Source organism: Pseudoliparis swirei, chromosome 23 (assembly GCF_029220125.1).
Source record: "Pseudoliparis swirei isolate HS2019 ecotype Mariana Trench chromosome 23, NWPU_hadal_v1, whole genome shotgun sequence".
Lineage (NCBI taxonomy): Eukaryota > Metazoa > Chordata > Actinopteri > Perciformes > Liparidae > Pseudoliparis > Pseudoliparis swirei.
The window spans coordinates 11,379,352-11,406,576 of record NC_079410.1 but is presented as its reverse complement, the minus strand read 5'-3'; the positions used below and the strand labels follow the sequence as shown (position 1 = coordinate 11,406,576).

The following is a 27,225-nucleotide window of genomic DNA, read 5'->3' as shown; positions in this document are numbered from 1 at the left end:
TGACTATAGCCAACATCCCCCTCCGTGCTTGTTGGCTGGAACAAGAGCATCCGTGATCACTTTTGATTGAATGGCCAGCCTCGCCCTGCTCCACTGTTTCTGTGTAGTGTGGCTGAATAATATGTGTTTAACTTACATTTCTCTTTCCAAATGTAAACATGACAGAGTAGAAATATACTTCTGTACACACAGCAGCATTCTCCTCCAAATATTTTATCCCCCCCAGGAAATATATGACAGCAGGAAGCACACAATTTAAAATGGCGCTGTAAAATATTCACACAAACACATTTTTGTGAGTTTTATTTTCTTCATAGCAACACCATGATGCACTCACTTTGTCCCCCGCTTGTCGAAATCTCTCGGGTCTTCTTCATAAAGACAGACAAAAACACCTGGCCGGAAATATGCCTTTAATTGTGCAAAGGTCAAGCTGCCAATTAGCAGGTTGATCCCCATCTAACTGTTGTAATCCCTTTAACCTTTGACCTTCTCATGGCTGATAATAATGTATTTGTATGTCACCTCTTATTAGTCAGAGCTTGGCTTGACATTTTAGCTTGTTATACCTCAATAACGATGCAATTGATCATGAATTAAAACACCAATCAGAGTTCCTTTCGGCAGCTCTGCTTCTTCTCTGCCCTCTCGCACCCCATTGTCTCACTCATGGGGTTTGTCTCTTTCTATATACTCCCCCTGCCTTCCTTTAAAATCCTCCTGCATCGTGCATTGCGCCCGTATCTTTCTTCATCTGACCCTGGTTCACTACCTGGTAATAACCAGTGGTAAACTCAGCCCAGATGTGATCCCCCTCTTGTCTGGCAGAGCTGAGCACAGTCTTTCCTAAAGAGGGAACCGGAGTTTAGCTATCCTGGACAGCTGCGCAAGACTGGCACAACATCTGGATATTCCATTCGATGGAGTCTGTCTCAAATACAATTGATGTCAATGCTTAGTTTTTATGACTGGACTCCTGTATGCACTTGTTTTCATTGGAAACTAAAAGATAATCTGGCGTTAGGTCTGTTTTATTTTAATGTCATGTTTAAATTACGTTTTGTGTGCGTGGGTATAAACACAAGGATGAGTCGATGAATGTCGGTCAGTCTGGTTGTTGGAAAAGGAGCCGAAGGGGTCAAGGAGCGCGGAGTCGAAAGAGACGTAGATGAGTTTTGAAGTTTGAAAGGGGATTTAGCCGCTTTAGCAAATCAACAGGGTTGGGTTTTTCTTTGTGGGTGTGTGCTCTGGGGGTAGCGCTGAAGAATTCCTTTGGAGAAAAAGGGGTAAGAGTGGGTGCCAGCTGGCAGCGACGGAGTTCTTCGCTCACATGTGTGTTTGTGAACAGGGGCCTCATTACAGCTCAACTAATTACGGCCCTACGCACACATGTGGGTGACACCTGGAGCCAGACATTGATGACGATTAGCTGCTTTTCTCCTGCTGCATCCTGAGGAATCAGTGTCCTTTAGCTGTCCGCCATAGCTGGGACGAGACATATTTGTCGTGAAATAACCATCAGTACTCGGTATCAGTTCACGTGGGAGATGCTTGTTTTGGGAAGTTTTTGTCATCCTTTTTGAATTGGAGAAAAAAACCTTCTTGATTGATTTAATATAAGAAATTAATCTCAACATTGACATCAGCACAATGATCCCATGTGACTTCACATCAGTACGTCCTTCGCTACCTTCAGGATCTACAATGTGGCTCTAATTATCATGTGCACTGCTCTGTTCACAGACAGTGAAACAAGCACATTGTTCCACTGTCTTTTTTTAAACTTTGCTTCAGCCTGCGGCTCCTCGAGGTTTTCCAAGAGCAGGAAGAATTTGTGTTTTCAGAACATCAAATGAGGTGTGAATTGGCTTGTTGTTAATTTTTTCGAGCACGTGTTTGTTTGAAAGTGATCAATTAACTGTGGTTTGTTTGTCAAGTGTACGGTTTAAAGGGACGCAAGTAGCTGAAGGCAGCAGGCTCTGTTAGTGTGTGTGTGTGAATTGATGTTTGTCCTGTAAGAGTTCAGCTCGAATGACCCGTCGGTCATCGGGCAGCTTGCTGTGCGCATACAGAGACGCGCACGCAGGTCTTTATTCTGAATCAGACGGAGCAGCAACAGCCAGGCGGTCGGAGGAGATCGACATATACATCCATCCACATGAGGCCCCCAAATAACGGGACTCAGCTGAGACCAACCTCAGAGAGCCCCGAGGGAGATGAAGTGCAGCGTGGGCTTGATCCGCGGCGAAGCCAGCTGACCTTAGGTTGACCAAACTCTCAATCGTACTGGTGGTGAGCTAAGAGGTCAGACGGGGTTGCTGCCTGACGAGAGGTGAGAGTCTGAACAGGCGGCCTGGTGACTTTATGTTGTACGTTTCTCAGTTCGACAGCTAACCGAGGAGCACGCTCACACGGACGAAACGGATTACGTCTCATTTTTCTATTTTGCAACATGCAAAGCCAAGTTGTAAGGCGTGTTGTCTCGGCATGCCCAGGCTGAAAAATTATGTCTGACATTTGTTACTGTTAATCCTTTATGGGATTTATATCACCTATTATTTGATTTGGTCGACATGTAATTGCATTTGTTGAAGTTTCTGTTATTTCAGCAGTCTTCTGTAATCATTAAATTAGTCTTTGCATTTCTCAACATTTGTATCCAATTTTTTACCATTTGCTTGTTGAATGGAGTGGTAAACTCATTAAGTCGCAAAAGAAATAAGACGAGGTAATTAGAGATAATTGCCAAAATAACAGAACAGATGAAGCAAACATTTTTTTTAAACCGAAATCTAACAAACTGTCGCCATGAATCACTAGTTAATATAAACATTGATGATATGATTGTCATATTAAACACTTAAGCATAATTGGACATGGGATGAATCTTGACTATTTTTCATAATAAATTGACCAAAGTTGATCAAATTGACTCATCAGTCAGATATGATTGCTGTTCATTTACATGTATGTGACTCAATCTTCTGTTTTATGAAGCTTTTAAAAGTTTTTCTGTGAGCATAGGGGCCCTACAATCTGGCTCTCCCATGTCTTATGAATGCCAAATCATTTTCCAACCAAAAGCCCAACGTGGGTCATCTTTTACTAATTGAGCTTCTTAACCCTTGTGTTGCCTTCGGGTCATTTTGACCCGAATCAATATTACACCCTCCCCCCGCCTATGGGTCATTTTGACCCGATTCAATGTTTCACCCTCCTGTTACCTTTATATTTACGAACATATTTTACCCTTTGGGTTCAATTTGACGCCAGCAATTAAAACCTCCAGAAAATTATTAGAATTAATATTGTTTTCCAAGTTTAAGTGTGAGGCACTTTATGTTTGTTTGTTGACTACCGAAAGAACACCGACATTAAACATTGAATGGGGTCAAATTAACCCGAAGGCGGGGGGAGGGTGTAATATTGATTCGGGTCAAAATGACCCGAAGGCAACACAAGGGTTAAGACAACAGGTTCTGCCACAAGTTGTAATTTCATGCAAGAGCTGAATATTTCTCCCCGAGTGAAGCGGGAATGTCGGGGTTGTTAGCACAGTGAAGATGAGGAGATTAATCAAGCTGTCAGCCAGCGGCTCCGTGCTCTGCAGACTACACACGCCTCAGCATCGGTTAGCATGTTACACACTCGATCCCTTTGCACATGTGTGCTGCTGTCATTCTAATCACATTAAACTCGCTGTTCTGCCATTCGTTGCAGGGTTCTGCTTTGATATGAATGATTTCTCATGTCTTTAAAGTGGATGCAGGAAAGTTCCAATATCGCACCTTGATTACAGCAAAAAAATAGTCCATTTAAGAAAAGATTGTAAAAGAAAAGAATAGCCTCCAGTATTTACAGGGGCTCCATGGTTATACATAAATTGCACGAACACGACATGCCTTGCACACATGTGCCTGCCGAGTGAAATCCCGTTGTGCACAATTCATGCTTCTATACAAATGTGTGGGGGTACTTTGAAGATGTGAAGCCTCTATGAAGTGGTTTCAAGGAGGGAGCAAAGGCAGCCAACTGTATCCGTCGCAGCTGTCAAAGAGCCGTAAATGACAACAGGCACTGGAGGGCTGCAGGGATGGAGAGGCTTCACGGTGTCTCCAACAGTGTGGACATGATTAGCCCTGTGCGTTGTGCTCCTGCTCTGACTAACAGGACGTCTCTCTTCAGAAGTGTAACGACCCCAAAGAATCGTCTCTTTGTTTCTACGGAGCAGGTCTGGCGTGCAGATTCTCAACGACTCCGGCTGTTGGAGTTTTCTTGTCGTCAGCAGCATCGTTCTCATCCTCTGTCATTAGCCCTCTTTCCTGTCCTCTGGATCTCTGTTTGGATTTAAAGCACCGTGGCCACTAAGTGCATCTCTAGAATATTCATTGCTTGAACTTCAACCACAATAACCATCAAAAGCTCCGGAGATCACCAATCATGCACTTGAAATCTCTTCTGGCTCTCGAGTGCTTCTTTTGGACTGAAACACAGATTCAGACAATTGAGTGGTCCCGTTAATCAAGTTATTTCCAGGAAGAAACCAGCTCTGTATGATGCTCTGATCCAAGACCAGCCTCTATCACCGTGGGTAGTTTTCCGAGATGGAGGACCCTGCCAGTAGAGGCACATGCAGTGGGTGCCAGTCCCCCCACAGTGTGGTGTGATCGGGTCCAATATGTTGTCCCCCAGACCCCAAAGACGGGCGACCACAGCCCAGACTGGCACTGTAGCCTGGCTGGATTTCTAATTGTGGCCACACGGCCCAATTAGCACCGTGACTCAATAATCACAGCCTTCCTCCCATTCCAGTCTTGCATTTCACGTTGCACAGCAGTTAAACTGATTTGTTTGCTTAGCCTGGACCAGAAATCCCAATGCAGGTCAGCTGCACTGCAGCCAACGCCTCGCGAGGAGGACTCGGATATAAGTTTGGAAAACATTTCATGGCTGGATATTCGATTCATGGCTCTACCAATGACATTAGACAACACACCACGGTATTAAGGGATTATTTCTTTCCCCAAATTCCTTTTTTTACACCAAAAGTTTAGTTTTCCATTTTTCAGGATGCTCCATCGAAGGTGACCTCTTCATCCAAAATAAGCAAAATAAAAACCAATTGATCTGTAGATCTGGTGAGCGAATGATTGCGATTGGATAGAAAGCAATCTGCACGGGCTCAGCTGGGTAACGGCCTTTACACCGGCCGTCTCTGATTTCTCCACTAATGCACATGCTGGATAAGATAACTTTTTCACCACTACATTCACAGTTTTATATCTGTTTATTGCCTGTGCCTATGTCGATTCCTACATTCCTTTCAAAGATCCCCCCCCAACGTATGGTAGTGCCGTGCCAGATCTCTTGAAAGCCTACACTGGTGAGAAAGCCGGGCCTCCTGCACTGTACCTAAGTCCTTTTTTCCTGCCTCACAGACAAACCACACATCTTATACTCAATGAAGACCCCAAAACATATGTTTAACCTGTACTATGGCTCTCCTCTTGTCTTGTTCCCAGACTCTTTCTTTTTTTAAAGAACACTTTGTCATTCTCTTTTTGTTATTATTCTGTCATCTCTCATATCCTCTATCGGGGATCTGATCTCTCAATGAATGCCCCTTTTTCCATCTACTTCTTTGCCGATCTTGATTTATTTTTCCATTTGCTATAATGATTTCTTTTTGCTTCTCTCTTAAAACACAGGATGATTGATGTCTGTGCGGCGGGCAGCCGGCAGCGATCAGACTTTATGGGTCAAAGTGGAGTCAGCTCTGTCCTTTCGGTCAGAAAAAAATATTTTCTTCAGATTCATGATATTTGAGAGAGTTTTAGGGGTCGAGTTTAAACAATTTGTTGATGAATAAAGTTTTTGATTAAGAGTAAACTGATAAACTATTTTGTTTAGTTGTTTCATTCTTCAAGAGTTGATGCTTTTCTTGGTGTTCTTATGTGATTATCTCTGAACGCTACAGAACATCTTAGGTTTTTGGACTTTTGGCCCAGCAAAAAAATTAATTCAAAACTTTTTTAAATTATAATATCTGCAAGATGTTGTATGTGGAAAAAAGCACTTTATGAGTAAATGGGACTTTCAGATCTCTCATTAGATTTCTCAGAGACCAAAAGTAAAACCGTCACAGTATCTATAACAGCGTTACACCTGTCACTTTTTGATAACAGAAGCAATATAGGATATGTGATACATAGGAAATGTAGTACTTGGGAACTCTGTCGGATAACAATGAGGAAATCCCCACCGATCTCCATAAGATTGATGTGCCTTGTGTGTAAAACCAAGGTTGCTGTATTCCCTTTTTTTTCACTGGTTATCTCTATTCTCTCTAGCCGCCTCTGTCCTATCTTTATCCCTCCATGCTTGTTCTTGTTAAGGCTAAAAGGAAGAGTGTCGGGATAGAAAAGGGGAAAGAAGGAAGACTTCTGGATATCCCATTCTAGCTGGATACTATATTTAACTGGGGATCAGTCCAGTTCGTATAATGGGTCCCTCCCCAGGTGTCTGTAGAATCGACCTGGCCCCGTATCTGTGCTCATACGCCTGTTGGCTCTCATCTCAGCGAGTTGTTCACTGCACAGAGCTTTCAGTTGCTGACACAAAGGAAATGAGACTGGGGGGAAGACAAATATGAAAAAAGGATGACTGCAGTAACCGTCTGGGAGTTGGGTCAGGAGAGCTGAAGTTCCAAATGACACAATAGTTATAGTTATCATTTTGCTCCTGAAGATTTGTTTGGAAAATGTACAGTATAAGCCGACTCTTGTTAATTGATCGTGAGTTCAACAGGGCCACTCTTCAGGTTTATGCTATTACAGCTGCACCTAAGGGTTTACTCCATGTTGTCGTTTTCTTAGATTTCACTCCCTGCCCAGCTTCTGACCTCGAACATTCATTTTCATCTTCAGGAAGGGAGAGAGCAGAGGAAGGAGTATGGAAAGAAAATAAGAGGAGGGCTTGTGGCTTTTGGACTTCTTGGCGAAATTAGCAGAATGTAAGATGTTTCCAATTAACGGCGGAAAAGAGTGGCTGGAGGCGGCAGAGTAAATGAAAGAATAAAATGGCTGGTTTGATTTTCATCTTCTGACCCCCCAAGTTCGCCTTTTTTTCCCCTCTCTTCTGTCCTATTTCTAGGAGCCGGTCTGCTTCTGTATAGTCGGTTACATTCAAGATAGTGAATCCTTAAATGGGCCATAAAGACGGAACAGGATGAAGAAAATCAAGTAATTGCCTAAAAGACTAATTTACTGTGGATTGGAAGACTGAGACGGAGTCTGTTTCAGGGGTGATGAAAGCTCAAAGGCAATAGTTATTGATTAGAGGGGAAATTAAAGGAAAAGAGTGATGATTATCTCGAAGAAAAGACGGAGAGGGGGAAATAAGGAGAAGGTTGAAGAAATGAGTGGCTGCAGCTGGGGCTGTATTGTGGCCTGCTAGAGTAAACACGGCAAAGCAGGACCAGAACTGTTAAAGAACCAGCAAACAGACTCCTCTTGTTAATATGAACTCGACTATAAGGCAGTGGCCCAACACAGAGGGAACTACACATACACTACCGTTCAAAAGTTTGGGGTCACTTAGAAATGTCTTTATTTTTTAAAGAAAAGCACAGTTTTTTCAATAAAGATAACATTAATCAAAAATGCACACTATACATTGTTAATGTGGTAAATGACTATTCAAGGTGGAAACGTCTGGTTTCTAATGAAATATCTCCATAGGTGTATAGAGGCCCATTTCCATCAACGATCACTCCAGTGTTCTAATGGTACATTGTGTTTGCTAATCACCTTAGAAGACTAATATCTGATTAGAAAACCCTTGTGCAATTATGTTAGCACAGCTGAAAACAGTTATGCTGGTGATATAAGCTATACAACTGGCCTTCCTTTGAGCTTGAAGTTTGAAGAACAAAATTAATACTTCAAATATTAATCATTATTTCTAACCTTGTCAATGTCTTGACTATATTTTCTATTCAATTTTCAATTCATTTGATAAATAAAAGTGAGTTTTCATGGAAGACTCGAAATTGTCTGGATGACCCCAAACTTTTGAACGGTACCATTAAGACTTGTCTTGCAATCAAACTTTAAACATGTTACAATAACGTTTTTATTTGTTCCAGTTTCTTTGTTTTTGTTATTTGACATTTTGAGAAATGGGCTTCTTTGCTATTTTCGCTACGATGAGAAGAGCGATGCAACTCTCATGTCTGTATGATAAATATGAAACTACAACCTTTAGCCGAGCTTAGTCTGTTAGCTTAGCTTAGCATGAAGAAGGGATCATTTTACATTTAGTTTTTTAAAACAGATTAAATGTATAATGTCGGAGTGAGGTTTAGAGTTGCCAGGCTAGCTGTTTCCCCCCGTTGCCGGTATTTATGCTAAGCTAAGCTACTACGACTGCTGGTTGAAGCTACATGTTTAACAAACCGATAAAAGAACTTGACAAGAATAGCAAATAAGAGTACGGTATTTCAATCAAAAAGGAATAGTGCACCAGCAACAGAACAAACTAAACTCACTGTCTGATATTTTGCTAGTAAAGAAGAAGAGGACTGTAAAACTGAATGACAATAATCGACTCTACACAAACGTTATCCAAGTGGAGGATCTTCCATTATACTGTATAATAAGACTGGATGACGTTGAGAAAATAAGCACTCAATCTTTCAACGGACTAAATAGATTTCTGCACCACTCACACTCATTGTTAAATACTTACACCCCCCATTACGCTGATACACAGAGGGTGGAAAGAGGGACCGAAAGAGAGAGATTCAGAGATTGTGATGGTTCCCATATGTGCATAGAGACACCTGATATATTCCTCCTGGTGGGTGTATCAACATTCTCCGTGAATAACATACATGTGTCAGACTGAGTGTCTGTTGAAGTTCAGAGGTAAAATAGCTGAGGGAGAAGGACAGAAGGAAATGGAGGGATTCTCATTGTTTTTTATTGGGAGAAATATTTATTAGACTTATAAAACCATAATTGTCCAGCCTGCCGACATCTCTGTCTGCAAAGTGTCAGCCCTCCCTGTAATTAGGTTTGATTGAGATTATCATGGCAACCAACACTTTCTTTTATCTCTACTATTTCCTCACCACATCATGAATACACCTGTGTCGGTGATATTCATTTCCCACATATGATGTCACTTCCTCTCCTTCCTTTATTGTGCATGTGACCTAGCCACTCCAACAGGTGTATCTGATTCTTTATACCTCCTTTGCATATTTTGTAATTCGCCATTTCTTCTTTTTTTCGACCTGTGTGAATCCCATCTGCTTGGATCCTGTCTTTGGCTGCTAAGGAAAACATTCGTCATATTTTTCTTCTTTTGTCTCATCCTCGTTCTTCTTTTCTCCCCGTTTGTTTTAAGTGTGTCATAATCGATTTGTTGCATGTCTGTATGGTTCAGCCGTGGGGGGGGCCGATGGGAGAGATGGGATTGGAGTTAGATTTATGTCTGCAAAGGAGGGATACTTTGGCAACATGTGTATACACACACACACGCACACAAGGTCCAGATGTTGTGTCCTCTGGCTGCCCCGGGGTGTTAGCAGTGATATAGCTTTCTAGCGGCTGTGTTACGCTTCCTTAAGCTGGAACGCTGTTTATTGGGAAGAGGTGAGACCCAGCACGGACCCCTAATCCACAATTGCAATTCTATCGCCCATGCTGCCGAGCCCTGATGACATCTTTGTCAAAAGGCTCAAGGCTGCACGTGCCTTCATATCCGGGTGGAGGATGACATCATGGCAATGTGCTCCACGGAGCGTAGCTGTCTGCAGTGAGAGACGTCAGGCCGCTTTATTTGCCTTTAGTCCTGAAGCTGATTGGCTCCAGCAGCGTATGAAGGCCTGGGGGATGCTGTCATGGCAAAACTAAGCCTTTCTGCTTCAGATGCGGTTCATAGAAAGGTGATATATATTTTCAGAGTTTTTTAATTTTTTATTGACTCCCTCAAGGAGTATTTTATCTTTTCATCCTCACGACTGTATAGTCCGGTCTAAAGGCAGGATAACAATGTGTACATGTTAAAGCTAACTCTGTGGCTCTGCAGAGATATACTTTGGTCGGTCGGTCCATCACTTTGGTCCAGGCTGAAACATCCCATTATCTAATGGATGGACTGCTATGAAATTTTCCAATGTCAAACAGACCCTGAGCAGATTCACATAGTCGGAGCTCGGCTCGTTCCTAGTTTGGTCAGAGTACCAACCCTGCATCGTCTTGCCCCTGGAAGGAAATCAGCCAGTGGTGCCGGTGATGAAAAGCTCAATGGCAATGAATTATCTTTGTGTCTGTTTATACTGCGCTGGCTTTAGCCTTTCTCCTTCCCTTGCTCTTTTCTGATCTATCGCTTTTCTGGAGGTCTAAGTTTACTCTGGACCTCTCTCGTACAGTTGGGTTATTTTTCAAATGATTCACTTGCGAGTACTTATCAAGGCATATATGAGCTCAGTTACCTGCACGAGGCATACCGGCTGACTGCGGGCTGAAAAATTATCTTGAGTCACGGTTTAAGTGTTTATTCAATCCAGGACTTATTATCAACTCTGTCAGGGCTCTGGTTGCGCACCTTCAGAAATGTGTCTGAGAGCCAGGTCAGTAGAGGGTTTGCTAATCCCTCCTAGTGTATAAAGCTATTTGGGAGCACACAAGGAGCCATAAAACATCTCTATTGCACACAAATGGTGTCCGATAAAACACCGCTACGGACAGAGACATATCATCCCTGAGAGAGGGGCAGAAGTGCACATCTGAGAATTTCATTTTTAAAACCGTAATTTGATTTTGACGCGTTTGATGTCGACATGTCAAGTCCTCTCATAGCGGAGAACAATACACTTGGTTTGAATCATGAGTGTGGCCTTTAAGCACAAATTCAACTGACAGCGTTGATGATTTATAGTTGACTGATAGCGATGCCTCCAGCACAGAAGACTTAGCCAGAGCTTTACATTTAGCGGAGAAGTCAAACATGTTGGGAATAAATCACAAAAACATCTAAGAAAGTTTGCATTTATTTAATCTCTATGTATTAAGTTGCGAAATAAAAATAAATCTGCCTATATAAGTCCAGGTTTCATAACCATAATAATTAAAGAAGTTGTGTCCGTCTCAAGAGATTTAACCAAAACCTCCGTTCCACTCTTTCAACCGACGATTCTCAAACCACTTGTGCGAGGGCGTGTGGCGAGAGTGACGTCAGAGAAAAAGAAGTTGGCTTCTAGGTTGAGTTGATGGGGCCCACATGTTTGTGTCCTGTGCTCAAGCTGGATTTAGTATTTCTGTGTTCATCCCCATTTGTCCAACAGTTAGCTTTAGTCGTAGATTATCAAAGTGCCCATTGGACTGAAGCACAGCTCTACGCGAGCGGAGGTCGTACCCCGCGGAGCAATCTATCATCTGCGGCCATTTAACAGTGACGCGAGAAGGAGGCGGCACGCTGCGCTCTAAGGTTGTCAGCGTTGAGCCTTAGAAAAAAAAGCATCTGTCCACCTTCCAGACACCTCACGGTGAGTGTGGCCATAAAAATGACAACAGTAATTTGGGGAGACGCAATGGGCTGAGGGGCCGACGACTCCTGTTCCATGTAAACTCCATCGCTGACCTCGATGCCTTATGGGAAAGCTCACTGTACATTTAGAATAAGTACAGAGATACCAACGGGCTCAATGAATGACACCGACACTGCAAGAAGTTAGGATCCGACGAGCTCTAAATAACATGATCTTAGGGCAGTTTACAGACCTGGTTACTTAAAAAACACACTTGGAAGAAGTTAAATGACAAAGGCAGTGTCTCTTCTTTTGTCGTCTATGACTTCACGGCACATTAACTCACCTGCATGGACCCTTCTTCTGGCTCCTGTTTTACATTTTGTCTTTACACACATGCACATCCTCTCATTTCAATGCCTGCAGGTGTTTTTAGCTGTTACAGCGTGTCATTTGCATTTGAAGACAATCTGTCAAACAGCAGTGCTGTTTTGACACTTATTCCCCAAGGAAAGAGCGTAACAAAAGTTTCAGTACCATGAACACAGACGCGGAGTCCCAGTTTAGTAATCTAAGCTGTATGCGGGGCAGAAGTCACCTTGTCGGCTACATCAACAAAAACAAGCGCTCCTTTCATGGGACAAGTCCTGTTCTGTCCAACCGCAGGGATCTGTCAGAGGCTCCGGGGGATAGTCCTGTCTGTCTTCCCTCTTTCTCTTCCCTGCAAATCATTCACTCATCACCCCCATTGCTATCTCAACGATACCTCAAAGTTATTTTTTAAATATAGGTTTTACCGTAAAGGTAATGACATCAAGAAGTTAGGATCAATCAGTTGAGTAAGATGTATTTCATTTGAAAATGTTGCATTGTTTGTCCCGCAGAGTGCCAAGAGTCTTCAGAACAACAAGGATTCACGCATCCTGTGGGTCAAAGACGACCTTTTACTCACCACCGGCTTTGATATGGTGAGCACCGCGACCGGGAGTATTGTGTTTGTAATCTGCCGTTATCTAACGAAGCAAGGTCACATGCGTATGTTCGGGGGTTTGACCGCTATGAGTTTTTGAGAACCGACACAGATTAGTTTGTTGGGAACTCAAGTTGCTGTTTGTTAAATGTGATTATGGGAAGAATACAGTTACAGGATCATTGCTTTTATTTCAATAAAATATGATTCGTTAATATTATAACTGATGAAAAACAATATCAAAAAATATCAACAGAAAAACAAATGCAATACAGATTAATGTTTGAGGAGAAATACAGAACTTTAATATGGTTTGCTTATTTATCTGTAAAACTTGGAAGTATTGCCAATTAAGATTCACTGGTTATGTCTGACATTAATTGTTTTAAGGCTCACAATGTTTTCTCTCTCCCATTTTAAGTGTTCAAGTTATAAAATGTGAACGTTGTTCACCATATAGTTCCTCCAACAAAACAATGGAATGACACATGTTCACTATCATGCACCAATTACATGCAATGCAATATATTGCCTTGGTTTCTGAGACGGATAGAGACGGTATACATCTGTGCAAATTACCAAAATGCAATCCAGCAAAATCATGATGATTCATACGAGTAACTTCTTTATAACTCTGAGTTTCATTGAGTTTGAAGTCATCTGTTGATGTTTGTGTTGACGGTGCTTAACTTCTCTTGTTGCGTGTGTAGATGCGTGGTCGGGAGGCGAGGCTTTGGGACAGCAGGAAGCTGAGCTCTTCCATCAGCTCGACGACACTCGGCACCGCCAGCGGGTGAGTGACTGCATCGGCGTGAAGGCACCGCCCCCCTTAACGGACACGGTCGTGACACTGATAGTGTTGCACTTCAATGTCTGGAATGTGGATATTGCTGTGTGTAATTTCATTTCCATGCATTGAACAATGTGTGAAGGGGCCTCTGCACATCGTGAAGCTGGAGGGCCGTGCAGACCTCCCAGAGCTGACACTGCCTCTCACATTCTGGCCATTTCCTGGGTCCGAGACGCACACAGAGACGTCTGTCCTCCCTTTGCGTCCCTCTCTCTATAATTACTGCGCTCGGGTCAAGACAGCAGTACACTCATGTCAACACTTCTCCCTTCAGCTCACCGCTTGTCATTTCTGTCCATGACCTTCTCCAAATTGCTCCGTTTATTTTTCCAAACGCGGCTGCGTCGGACCGGAGGAGAGCAGGAGCGTGGCCACGATCCAGAGATGAGAGGAATGGAAAGATGGAGGGAGGAGGAAAGAGAGAGGGTGGGAGTGAGGGTTCCTCTGTTAGATCCAACTCATGCATTTTAGTGCTATTATAGAGCGGTTGGTGGGCCAAGTCATTCCAAACTGGAGCATAGAGTACTTTGGGCGATTCAGCACAAGCTGTGGTGGATCAAATACATTTATTAAAAGTACTATTACCGTAAAAAGGCAGAAAGGTAGCTGCTCATAGCTCTCTTTGATAAAGCATTGCAAAGATTCTACATCTGGCAGATATTTAAGAGTCTTTATGCGCCCGTGTTTGGTTGCAGCAAGCACCACAACTTTTAGATAAATTTACATACAATGTAAATTTATCTAAAAAAGAGTCTACCGGTTTTTGTTTAGCCAAAGACTATAGCAGCATCTTAGGAATGTGATGGTTTTTCTTCTCTTTGTTATGTGTGTGTGTGTAAGTGTGTGTACACACACACACACACGCACACACAGGAGTTGACACATATCCTAAATAACAACCTCCACTCTCCCTCCTCCCTCTGCTCGCCACTCATCTCCATTTCCTCCACTTCCTCCTTCACTTGAGTGAGACAGATAGTGGCCTGCCCGAGTGCATCTTTGGGATTCATTGCATTGTTTGGTGCCAGCATACTTTTCATGAAAATGGTGGATATCTGATGCCACTCTTATTCTTCTTATTACCAAAGCAATTATGCTTATTTTGATACATATCTTTATAAAGTCTTGAAAAATACCCACGAAACAACACATCAGGAACTGGCTGCCGGCTAAAACCACAGGCGGAAGCTAATTATATTGTCTCCCCGGTGTCTCGTAGACAGAGGAATGTCGAAGTTTATTTAGTGTCGGCTGTTTCGCCGTTGTGTCGTTGTGATGATGGTGCATTTCTTTTCTGCTAAACTGTCGTCTGATGACGAGTTGCTCAGCGTTCTCGATGCCTACTTTCCTCGCCGGTTTCGTGTCTGTCCACACTTTCTTGATAGAATCCACACTATAGCTATTTGATATTCTAGCTTTAAATTTAATAAAAGCCCTTTTTAGTTTCCTGTATTTTGATACACGTTATTCAATATACTGTGATTTATTTTCCATTGAACATAATTGCTGGGGTGTGTCTGACCCATCTGCAGTGTATTAACTCACTTCAATCATGCTATCGTATCATGCTGGTATAGTGTGCCAGAGAGCGATCGCTCCCCAAGGCCACAGCCCCCCCCCCCCCCAGATGCCTGTAGACCAGTACTGATATAAAACAGGTAGGCAGTGACCGTGTCCTTTTCTGCCCCCCCCCCCCCCCCTTCTTTCTCATTGAAGCTTCTTTGCAACAACATTTCCTTCACAGCTCTGCTAACTCCCAGACCCACTGCATGCTTTGACAATTGTCTAACATGACGCTGCTCGGCCAATCAAAGCTATGTATTCCTATAAACATGGCTCTAAAAAGATTAAAGTAGACAAAGCTTTTATAAAGAATGTTCATCCTACCCGCAGAGAGTTTAACACCTTTATGTCTCATGTGTTCCGAGAACGTGGCGATCTTTTTTCTTGAGCAGAAAAGCTGCATTTGACTTAGGTGGAGCAACTTTAGAGTTGTGTCCATTTGTATCAAGCTGGTTTAAAAGTATTTAATAGAGAATCCAGAGCACATCTCCAACGGGCTCTCAACGTGAAGACAGCTGCAGCATTGACCGAGGTCCCGTCTGGGCTTTTGACCAAAGCTGCTGTTGCGGGCCGAGGTTTCCGTCTAGTCTGCTAATCTCCACAGTGGGAAACATCCAGAACACCGTCGAGAGTAAACAAGGCTTCAGGAGTTAAATTGGGGGAGGAAATGGAATCACTACTTCTTATTTAGTCAAATCCATCTCGGCGCCAGCCAAAGACTTTTTGACGTACTACGCAATCAGCAAGCGCTGATAACAGAAATAGCTGGCTTGTTTCTAGGTAATGGTCAAAATATTGCTATTGCTTACTGTGTCTTTTTTTTAAATCAAAGTTTGTTTCTGAGCCTCCTTTCACTCATTCTAGCTACTGTGTATCCAGTATCTCACTTTTCAGGAAAGTTTCCTTCAGCTTTCAGCATCGGGCTGCCCTCAAGTTCCCTTTGGCCTTCAGGGTTTTAATTGTTAGTTTCAGGTTTGTTATCACCGTGGTTTTTCTGTGGATAGTTTAATTTTGGTTAAACATTGCCAAAGAGCATGTCTCTTATGTGTAACGAAGCAGCTGTTACAGACAATAAAACATTTCACAAGAATCAAAAGGAGACCGTGTCTCTGCACTTGATCGATTGAACCATGCTAGCTGAGGAAGCTGAGTCAAACATCCGAAAAGGGGAACTTCCTCCCTGCCATTTTAGGCCTGAGGTGCACATAAAGATGGATTTGTTCTTTTTTCTTGCCTGTTTTTAATTAAAATGGTCGTGGTAAACATGGTGTGTAATTGGAGCAGCGGGCTGGCTTGTATCAGGTTAGAAGTCCTCGTCCACAACATTCAGAAGGACTGTTTTCTTTGGAGTGTCACAACACGAGGAGGCCCGGGAGCTTGAGCCAGTAAACTGGGGTTGTGGGTGGAATATAATTTGGATGGAGAATAATGGAGGGGCAATGTTTATTTTTTGGTTTGGGTAGAAATGAAGACTTAAAAAGGGATGGAGTGTGATGGGCCTGAGAAGGGAGTGGTTAACTGTGCAGAGGTAGCTATTAGTTCTTGCCTGTTTTCCATACAGATCTGGACATTGGAGAAAAACGTGTATTTCTGTGTACCGCTCTCCCCCTCATACTCTTCCCTTTATAAACCCAAATTATAATAATGAGTTTAATTGGGCCTCTAAACCGGCTGCAATCAGTGAACTTTACAACCGGGGACGATTGCAACCAGCTTGCCGTTTAAATGCTTGAGACGTCATGATAATTATCCATGCTCCCTCCGCTTTAACAGCTACACACAGATTCACCACACTCAGCATTAACACAGCAGAGTCTCGTCGATGTGTGCCTCGAGAATAGCCTGTAATCGTATCACGGAGCGCTCTCCGAGGGTCAGTTGGTTCGAATTCAGCATGACAAAACGTGAATCTCAGAGAAGGTTCTGGCCTTAACCCTTGTAATTGCCCTCAGTCACTACCAATGCTCTGCTCCTCTCCTCAAGCACATGAACACGTACAAGTGGACATGGAGACATACACACACATGCATCTTCTATTACTTCTCATCCGGGCTGCTCCGTCTTTTCTTCTGGCATGAGGCTGATTAAAACTGACCGCTGCGACCCGATGCCCACCAGTATCCATGCTGTCGATTGGAGAGGACATGAGCCTGTCCCTGGAGAGCCAACTGTTTCCCCAACCCAGTCACGGGTTACACAAATAACTTGCCCTCTGAGGCAAGAACTGCTGACAGACGGCGCCGTTAGCGGAGAAAGCGAGACGTCTTTTTTTGCGTGCGGTAGATGCACGAGAGTGCCCCAGGTGTGATGCACGTACTCACACCCTCCATTGACTCTCCACAATCTATTCCTGTTTGTTTTCCTAGCAGGGCTGTGCCTGGGAGCAGGGCCCAGTCGTTGGGTGTAATTGAGCCAAACTCCCTTTAATCAGATGGATTGAGAAGAAGCCTGTGCCCCAGAAGGGAATCAGCCTTTTACAGAACAGCCCCCCTTCTCTCATCCTGGCCAAGGCGCTCTAAAATCAGTCCCAGATGAAGGCTTTCCTGTGGGGATTAGGTGCAGCTGCAGCACCGATAACCAAACCAGAAGAGAAGAAAAAAATGCCACAGAATGTTTCAACAATCGTTTGACCTTGCTCCGTTCTGAAAGTTCACTTCATAAGAGCGGAGCGGAGCTTTGTTGTTTTGGGACCATCTTGGAAAGTCATGTTTAAGGTGGAGGTAAAGACAAAACGACAATATTCAGGTGAACCTCAAGGTCAAATTGACAGTTCATCTGCTGCACCCCGTCTGCAGGATGGCCTTGGGGTGGGGAGGGGGGCCAAAGATGTGACCGCACACGCTTTGTCAAAGAGCCTGAACTCCGCGTTCTGACAGCTGAAACATGGTGTCTGGAATCTGTTAGTCATTTGGGGTTTCACTTTGTGATTTAGTCGAGGGGGAGTTTGACCAGGAAGAGAAAACGAAAAAGGAAGAGGAGGGAGCTCTGAAATCCCCTTTTTATTTTGTATATGTATATATATTCTTTTAGATATTGTCCCTCTGTGAGCTTTATTGGCTTTTTCATTGAAGTTCACGTGGCAACTGACTTTTACTCCACAACACCTCATTGAAGAAAGCATCTGTTTCTCTTTCACACACCTAAGATCAACTCACCTTTTATTCTTATTCCCTTCTATCCTGCCAAAAATACAGCCGCTATCCTTCAGTGATTCCTATTTTTTTTTAAAATTCATACTGTATCTGAGCCCCTATGAGACCGGTTTGTCACTATTTGTCCCTTACTCCTCCGTTCCTCAGTTTTCTTTCTCTCCAAAATCAAATGAGGGAGCTTAGTTTTTAAAGGTGCTGCTGTCTGGGATTCTAATTAAGTTTTTTCTTTCTTTTTTTGAGCAAAGCCTAATGGAGCCTCTCCAAACTGGTGAAAACACATGGAAGTATGTGGAGCGTTTGGCAGAGGATATTTAATATAATTCACAGAGGGTTTTGATTTCATCCCGCAGGTATGTGCTCCGCACTCCAGGGATCAGAAGGACCCTTTTGTGTGAACTCGCCACTGAAGGAAAAATAGAAAAAATTCTGTCCCTCCCAATTTGAGCTACCTCCTTCCTCACTACCTCCTCCTTCATTTCTTCCATTCACCTTTATTTTCTTTTATGGTTTTGATTAAAATTTCATGCAGACTGAACTTGAGATGATGTGTCCGGGGGATCTGCTCTGCATTATGTGGCACTCAAGCACCGAGCGCGTCTTAATGCTGTTACGGTTATTGCAAAAATGACTGCCTCGGTATGAGAGTTTAAGACGGTGTCAGACTTCACTTTCCATCCTTCACAAAACGGCAGCAGACGTGCACTTGCAGCTGTAGATACGACATATTTTCCAACATCTGGAAAAATGCCTTATTATTTTTTATTTTGTTGAAAAATCCACTGGCAATAACATGTAGGATCTTTGCCCGACCAAAAGCCGATATACTTTGGGCCATCCCAAATCCATTTCAGCACTCTTCTCCCCGCTTTATGGGGGAGATATCCAGAGCATCTGATAGAGATGTGAAGAAGGCTGGGTTTGGCTAGACGCAGGGCCAAAGTGGAAACAGCAGAGACCATTATTTACAATACATGGATGCAATGCTAGGAAATGAATAAACATCCTGCAATTAAGTATCAATGTAATGAGATGCTATTTGTGTAGGAGCTGCAATGGCAGGTTCAATGAGATCATCCAAACCTGGAGTAGATTATGTCATCCACAAGGTTTATTCTGTGCCCCATGTGTTATATCACTTTATTTTAGCTTTTTGTTTCCTTTACTTCAGTTTATCTACTATGTCATCCTCTCTTTCTGTTTATGTGTTTTTATACACATCCCTTCTTTTTCCTCCTGTACAATCTTTAAACACATGCATGTGTCGTATAAGACCCATGATTGTCCCTTTCACGAGAAACGGGAACCGTGGAGCGGCGGGGCTCCGTTTTAAGTCACGCCTCGCTTCTGGACGCTCGTCCCCTCCTGGACGTCTGCCACCCCTCTGCTGTGGTAGAACGAGCAATTTCAGCGAGGGACAGAAGTGTGTTTCCCATTAGTAGATGGTTTCCTCTGCCCTACAGCCCCCCCCCCCCCTGTCCTGCAGCCTGGCCTCCACTGCTGCAGTTTGGCAGCATGTCAATGCACACCTCATATCCTTACAAAGAATAATACAGGTACAAAGGGAGTGATTGAGAGACTGCTTTATTGATGCACACAGACATGCAGGAGTTACTCTTGCCTGCATTATTCACATGTACAAATACAGATAGACCCTCTAAAGATACCACGAGGAAACCGGGATGAAACTTAGTTCTCACATCTCCATTTGATCAAAAGTAGTTGAAGCCTTTATTGCAGTCCATCAAGCACATTGTATATTCTGTAGTCTGTGTACTCCCGCAGATTTGAATGAATATAGGCTGACTTTCAGCTGTAATTTGAAGGCGTTTTCGGGATACTGTGTCCCAAACATAATTGGAATTTGTAGTTTGTTTTGGCTTCAGAATCCATGTTCTGCTGCACGATGACATATTGTCCAATGAGTTCTGTTGCATTTGCTAACATCTGAGTAGTCTAGACGTTCCTGCATTCCTCTTACAACTGCTGTCAGAGGGGACCAAGGTAAAACGACACCTTTCCTGTGTTTGGCAGATGAGGTGGTATTTGTTGGATCTTGAGATGTTCTCTTTTTTTCTTCGTCCATGTCATCCCATCAATCTGGAACTTTTATTAACTCTAATATGTCCTTTCTATGCTGGTAACCTAACTTGTTATTTGTATATGGTGAAAAACCCTCTACGGTTATCCTGTCTTGGGAGAAGTTTTTGAAATATCTACACTTACTCTACATCAGGGGTGCTCACACTTTTTCAGCATGCGAGCTACTTATAATATGTTATATATATATATTTATATTTATTTATTTATATACACACAAACCCTGAAAAAGCAGGGTTGTCATATTTTGTTTGACTGTAAAAAATAGGAGTAAACTCATGAGCAAGAACAGCTGATGTGGTGACGTCATCAAGTTAGCTGCTGTTCCAATCGCAGAAAGACCGTCCTCCCGTTCTCCCGTCCTTCGGAGTCTGGACTTCCAAGACCAGACTCCGAAGACCAGACTCCAAAAGAACACAAGTCTGTACTCAGTGTACTTTGAATTGAGAAACGGCTATTGTCACTTTAAATAGCCCTTAAAATGTGTATTGTTTTGTGTTGATTGCCTTCTTTTGTATCTGCTTTATTGGTTTTGATGTATGCCTTTTTATATTGTATTGTTTTAATGATTTTGTATATGTTTTAATCTACTTCCTCTGAGAGCTAAATCGGACATTTATTTTGAAATGTTAAAAGGAAGCGCACCTTTATTTTATGTTAAAATACAAACTTGACGGTACGGCTAAATGAATAGTCCCGTATGAGGCTAATGCTCTTACGGTGGTGACAAGGAGGTATTTAAGAAAGATTTTTGGTTCAATTGTATTCGCGGAAAGAAAGAAAATAAAGAAGTTCACCAGCAGTAAGTCTCACGCCGATTCATAAACGGGGATCCGTTACAGTCACCATGGAAACATTGTCACATGACATGTATGTACTCTGGTTCTGTGCTGTGACGTCGCTAGTGACATCACGGAGCACCGAACCAGAGTCTATAAATAGAAGTGACTTCCAGCAGGAATTAAGGATGTGAATCTCACAGAAACCCCCTCCCACCCAGGGAAGTGGCTGAATTGGAGAATTCTATACAAAGTTTAGATTGGACAGTTGTAAAGGGTCTTTTCACCGTTCCAATTCTTCTTCTGTTGCTATGCAAAATTGTGCATGAATCAAAATGAAGTGGAATGCACCTGCTCAAGAAACATTTGAACAGCCAATTATCCCAGAATGTTTGGTTCTTTATAGTCATCATTTAATTTCAAATTCAGCCAAAAAGAAAAAGAAAAGTGTTGCTGCGAATAGAGATGCCAAAGCTAATCTCATATTATCTCAGCCAATAGCTTTTCACATCTGTGAATGATCTGTTTAACGGCGCTCATCCACATCTGGCACAATGGCAAATCCTTCTTTTAGTGAGCAGACTTTTCCTATCGTTTTATAGAGAGAGCAGTCTTGGTGGATTGTCTGCTCAGTGTGTTCTCTTTTATGATCATGTTTCCATGATAGAAATCGGTGATCCGCCGTCCGTCACTGGCAGAGCGGCCGTCTGAAAAGGAAACTCGGAAAGAAACAGACGTACGGCCTCTGTGATTGGTCATTGGCAGCTGGGCCACATGTGCTCCTTGCTGATGTCACTCCCCATATGGCCCTGTTGCTCTGCCCACACTGTGGAAACACGACGGTGTCGTTGATAATCTGCCACGCTGAGTTTAATGGGAAAAGTGCAGCAGCAGGCGGCTGCTCACCGTTGCATAACTGATCACACGACTGGTTGATTCAATGCCTCACTTTCAATTGTGTTGATATGCAAGAGGTTGATTTGTTGACTTATATTTACGAGATGTGATTATGTTTATGTGTGTATGTGCACACGTGTTGCTGAGTAGTGTGTGGACAGCAGAGAGGAAAACGGCAGAGAAAGGAGCGATTTAGCTTGTCTGTGGAAATGTTATGACAACAAACGCCACTCTGTACCTGCACGGCCTCCCTGTGTTGCCCCTGTGTGTGTGTGTGTGTGTGTGTGTGTGTGTGTGTGTGTGTGTGTGTGTGTGTGTGTGTGTGTGTGTGTGTGTGTGTGTGTGTGTGTGTGTGTGTGTGTGTGTGTGTGTGTGTGTGTGTGTCCGTGCAAGTGGCCTAAGCAGATTAAATAATGTCATCAAAATGTAATTGGTGGAAGAGTCGAGAAGTTGATGGTGGCCAGCAAAAATATTTCTCCATTGTGCAAAGCTAGTTGGAGTGGGAGAGGAGATGACAAGATGGAGGACCCTCAGGGGAAACCCACTTGGTCTATAGTCTGTGTGCTCTTAAGAAAACCTCTGTGGGCTTTCCTGCTCTAACATCAACTGAATGACCCAAGTTGGAAGCCAGCTAACATTATTTCAGCAAGGTCAATTAGTCAGTCAGCTATTGTATGGAGGCTTTGTGCGAGTCGGGGGTGGCAGGGGACTGAAGAGTTGGGGACAGGTGGGAGGTAGAATCTCATAAGAGTTGAGTGTAAGCCGTCTATTGTGCCTTCGCCGTCTTTTGTCTAATATTTCGCTTCCTCCTGCCACAAAGGAGGAGGAAAGTGGACTTCATCACGATTGTTGATTGAGAGAAACTGTTTTTAAGTTCAAGGCATCCTTACTTCACTACAAGACTCATTTAGCATGTTAATCTGCCGTTTCAATTCAGTAGCTCTCAAATTGGGGTGTCGGTGTGAAAATGGGCCTGCCAGTGTGTCTGCAATCACTAATGCAGACAAACAGAACTACATGGATGATTATGCAGAGGTGGCCTGCTGCAGTGTGCTGTCTCCCTTAGTCAGTGGATTTTCTTACCCAGAGATCCCATTGCACGTCAACTGAAAGTGGTTCCTGTCCTGGTCTGTTATCTATAGAATTGTGTGTGTGTAGTGGGGGGGGGGGGCACAGAGGGGCACAGAGATAGATTTTCCAATTGCATTAACTCCAATATAGGAGCACTCTTCCAATACATGTTGCATGTGTGTGTTGAGGAGTACACACACACACACACACACACACACACACTCACCCTCTCATAGTACATGCCATGCTGCTATGGTCACGTACATGCCTGGACGGGTCTGCCATTTCTTTACTCTTTTCAGCGCACGCAGACCGTCGGCAAACAGTATTCATCATCACTCAGCAGGATTTGAAAGGTGGCGTGGACGTCTTCATTTAGCCATGCGTTCATGCGCACCGCTGGTGATACTTTGACAAGATAGAAGCAACACTTTAAAATGGGAATTCTTTTTCTTTTCCTTGTTTTCATTTTTGATTCTGTCAGTTGAAATGAGTCAATCCATTGAGTGTCGTCACAATGTCTTCTATTACAACATATGTCTCTCTACCAGCTTTATTCCTTTAGTTTCTATTTTCCCTTTCAAACCAGGGAGTAGGGAGTAATTTGCCACTGACATTGTAAAGCCGATGTGCCTGCTCAGTTTGGGACCTACATGTTTGCTGTATCCTGCTGTTTCCCCTTTCCACTGGGCTTCTTTATTAGCTCGCTGTGTGGAGTAGGTCTTGGAGTGAGAGTGAAAGAGCAACTCTTTCACAAAGCTACTTGGACAAACACGTTTGACCAAAAGACCAGCCTGGAGAGAGAGAGAGGCCCCGTTGCTGAACAATATTTAGGGACCACTTGTTCCTCAGAGGCCAAAGGGACAAAGCTTGAGATCTACTGGGTCTTTCACTCTGACCTGCCTGGGTGGTGTTCTACAGGGGCAGAGCTTTCATTAGCACTCGACTGAAAAAACAACAACACAGACTTGATTGACAAATGGGCGATAGAAGTTCATACACACGTGCACTGGTGAGACGGCCTGTATTATTTTTAACTGTTCCCCACACATCCTGGCCATGGTGGTGCATCCACGGTCCACTGCTGCTGTGAAGCTGCGGGGACTTGCAGCTGTGAGCTGGCAGACTGCGCACTCTCTCCGCGGTCAGCTACGCACTAACTGCTGTGCAAGCTAACACACGCGCATAAACACATGTCGCAAATTCAGTCATTTGTGTCTTCCGAACATCAAGACCAGACTTTTGTTGACACATGTCTTCACACTTTCAACTTCTGACCTCGTCCGATCTACTGGCTTGTAGAAATGTCCCTCGACTGCTCGGGTCAATGTTGGTCAGAGGAAGAGGTCATGTGATGTCACAATGTTTTTCTTCAATGGCATTTGTCCTCGTCGGATAACATTAGCGGGCAAAACAATGTGGCAAATGCTGCCTGTATGCCATATCATGTCCATTTCACCTTTTCTGTTATCCTTTTCTTTTCTTTCTCCCCTTGCTCTCTCCTGTCATAATCTGGAGTTTCTGTGTCTTGTTTTGTTTCTTATTTTGAAGTCCCTGTCTCATGTCATCTGTTTCCCTACATTTCCTGTCCCTGTGATTGTCTGCCGTAGTCCTGATTGTTTTCACCTGTGTGATTGCTTTCCCTGCCCTCATTGTGTCCACCTGTGTCTCGTTTCCCTGTGTCCAATCACCTCCACCTCCCTGTGTATTTAAACCCTGTTTGTCTCATTCCCCAGTGTGGCTTTGTACCGTTTAGTTTGTGTTTGTCGTACTGTTTAGTCGTGTGTAACCTGTTTCAAGCTAAAGAATGAAATCTTTCTTTGGAAGAGTTGTCGGCGTTTGGGTCCTCTCTCTGGCTACGACATCCTGACATCTCCATGATAACGATGGTGGATGCGAGATGTTGAAACTGGAGTGCATCACCTCTTCCTGCCAACCGTGCGGTGCAAAAAACCAAGATTTCAAAAAAACTACAGAGAGTCTTTGAATAACACACATGCAACCATCTCTCAACCAAAAATCCAGAGATTGGAGTAGGTCCATTAAAGTGAGATGGACGGGATGCTTATAGAGACAGAAAGAGAGACCGAGCGTCAAAGACAAGGATAGAACAAAAAGAAAGAAGGATAGAAAAGGAAAGGGAAAGAAACAAATGTGTTGGCTGATGGGATGGCGTTGGCACCACATGCTCTACGCATGACCTTCAGTGGGTTTGTGTAAATTATATCCCTTTTCAAGGGAAAATATGTGGTGGTTGAACTGGAGGGACCCCTCCTCCCCCGTTCTTTTCATCTGTCTGCTGTCATGTGTGCTCCATCCATCTTTCAGACCCTCCTTCAGTGTCTTCATGTCTTCGTCCTTATCTCGCATTCAATATTCATTCCTTTTGTTTTATGAAGTCGTTTCCCCTTTGGTCACACCCCAATAAATCATGTCCTTTTTTGTCCATTCATCACTTCTCTACCCTCTACTTTTATGTATTCATATCAGCCTCCCCCCGACTCCTCTCCTTCGCCTCTCTCTCCACAGTTATGCTATTTTCTGCTGTGCATGGACGATACATTTAGCTTGTGGTCGCTTGAGAAGTGATGGCTACATTAGTGTGCGTGCGTGTGTGTGGGAGGGGGGCGGGGGAGGTCTGGTGAATCGCTACCTTCTTTAGCCACGATGGGCTCCGTGCTGGCTGATGCAGACTTTCCACAGGGATAAACCCATCGACTCAAGGTGCCCATTGGGGTGCTCAGCGGCCACGCACACACCCCCAGGCCACAGCCGAGGCTGGCAGGCGGCCACACAGGCACGCGGCGTCAGCCTGCCCAGCGGGTGTCCCTGTTTATGTTTGCCTTGTGCGGTGGCTCGTTTTTTACTCTGTTGTTGTGACCATAGCACCACCCAGCCCAGCACATCCCTCTCGCTCTCTCTCTCTCTCTCGCTCTTGCTCTCTTTCCAAAAAAATGCCCTCTTCGACCCTGGCCAGTCTTTGGAGAGTTGTGGGCTGCAGTGGCTGTTTGGATCCGCCATTGCAACTGCACCAGACGGAGGTCGGCTATGGCTGCGGCTCCACATGCTGAGGCAGTGAAGAGCTTCGGCCTGACACAAATACTGGTGGTTCAGCATGTTTTAGCTCATGAAATACAAATTGAGTTTACTTTATATATCTACCCATTGTTCTCCGAAACAGACCGTTGACTTGATTGGTCCAGCATGAGCATCAACTTGCATAGACTTGCGTCAGATAGCTAATCCTTTGCCGTGACCATTTTTGTCCACTTAACTTTTTATGTAAAAATGTTTAATGTTGCTTAACAATGCAGCTACAAACTGTTGCACTTCTAAAAATAATCTTTCTAAGCTTTTGAGCTGAGTTGTGGGGAAGACGCTTATTTGTATTTAATAAGAACGACACATTTAAAGCACACACAACAAAGTCCAATACTTATTTTACTGTAGTCTACTGTCCATGTTGTGAAAATAATTACATTTGTGAAAGAAAGAAAAAAACATTTGCTAACAAACTGGCAAACACATTGTTTTCTACGTTTCAAGCATGTTTGAGTTTGCACAAGCGGACCTGTCGAAGTTGAACTCTAAGACACAATTGACCGCTGTAGTCTTTAAATCTATAAAGGGCCGCCTGTGTGTGTCTTTGTCACCGTTTAGCCCCGACATTACAGGATATGTAAACCAACTTCCTAATTACAAGTCCTGGTCTGCAAAAAGCTTGTCCTGGTCTGCTACTCAGTCTCCAGCTCACTACGAATCAGCACCCAGACACTTGTGACTTTCCAGACCCTCCCACCGGACAGGATTAGCAGATCAACATTTCGTGTCTTTCAGTGTAATGACTCCCTCCCTCTTAGTGTTATTAGCCGTTAGAAACAAACAGGTGTGTGTTGGCCGGAAGTTGACTGCCCATTCCTGTAGGGGTCAGAGGTCAGGTGGCCCCACCCCTGTGGCAGCAGGATGTTATAGCCGGCTATCATTATGGTCTGCCAGTGAACACTTGTTTTTGCTTGACTGATGTCAACAAAGTGTTGACATGTAGTTTTAGGCGGTCGTTTAAGTGGTTACTACATTCATCATCCGTTTCAAAGGCTTTTGTGATATTATTCAATTTTTTTACCATGAAAACAACGCTTACAAAACTTACGCTAGTAGCATCTAATCCACAAGGAGACAAGGGGAAGGCTCATCCTGTGATATTGGATCTTGGATATATATATATATATATATATATAGGTGCTCATGCTGTCTACCACAGAGACAGCATGAGCACCTACTGTAATGAAAAAGATTACAGGCCCATAATC

At 43.6% G+C, this 27,225-nt stretch overlaps 1 long non-coding RNA gene across 1 annotated transcript; it reads left to right on the top strand.

Moving 5' to 3' along the window:
• Positions 1-2,142: 2,142 nt before the first annotated feature.
• On the top strand, positions 2,143-13,300 carry LOC130189361 (uncharacterized). The gene is made up of 3 exons (XR_008830769.1): positions 2,143-2,332; positions 12,421-12,504; positions 13,217-13,300. It is a non-coding gene; the product is annotated as an uncharacterized LOC130189361 (long non-coding RNA).
• Positions 13,301-27,225: the final 13,925 nt, after the last annotated feature.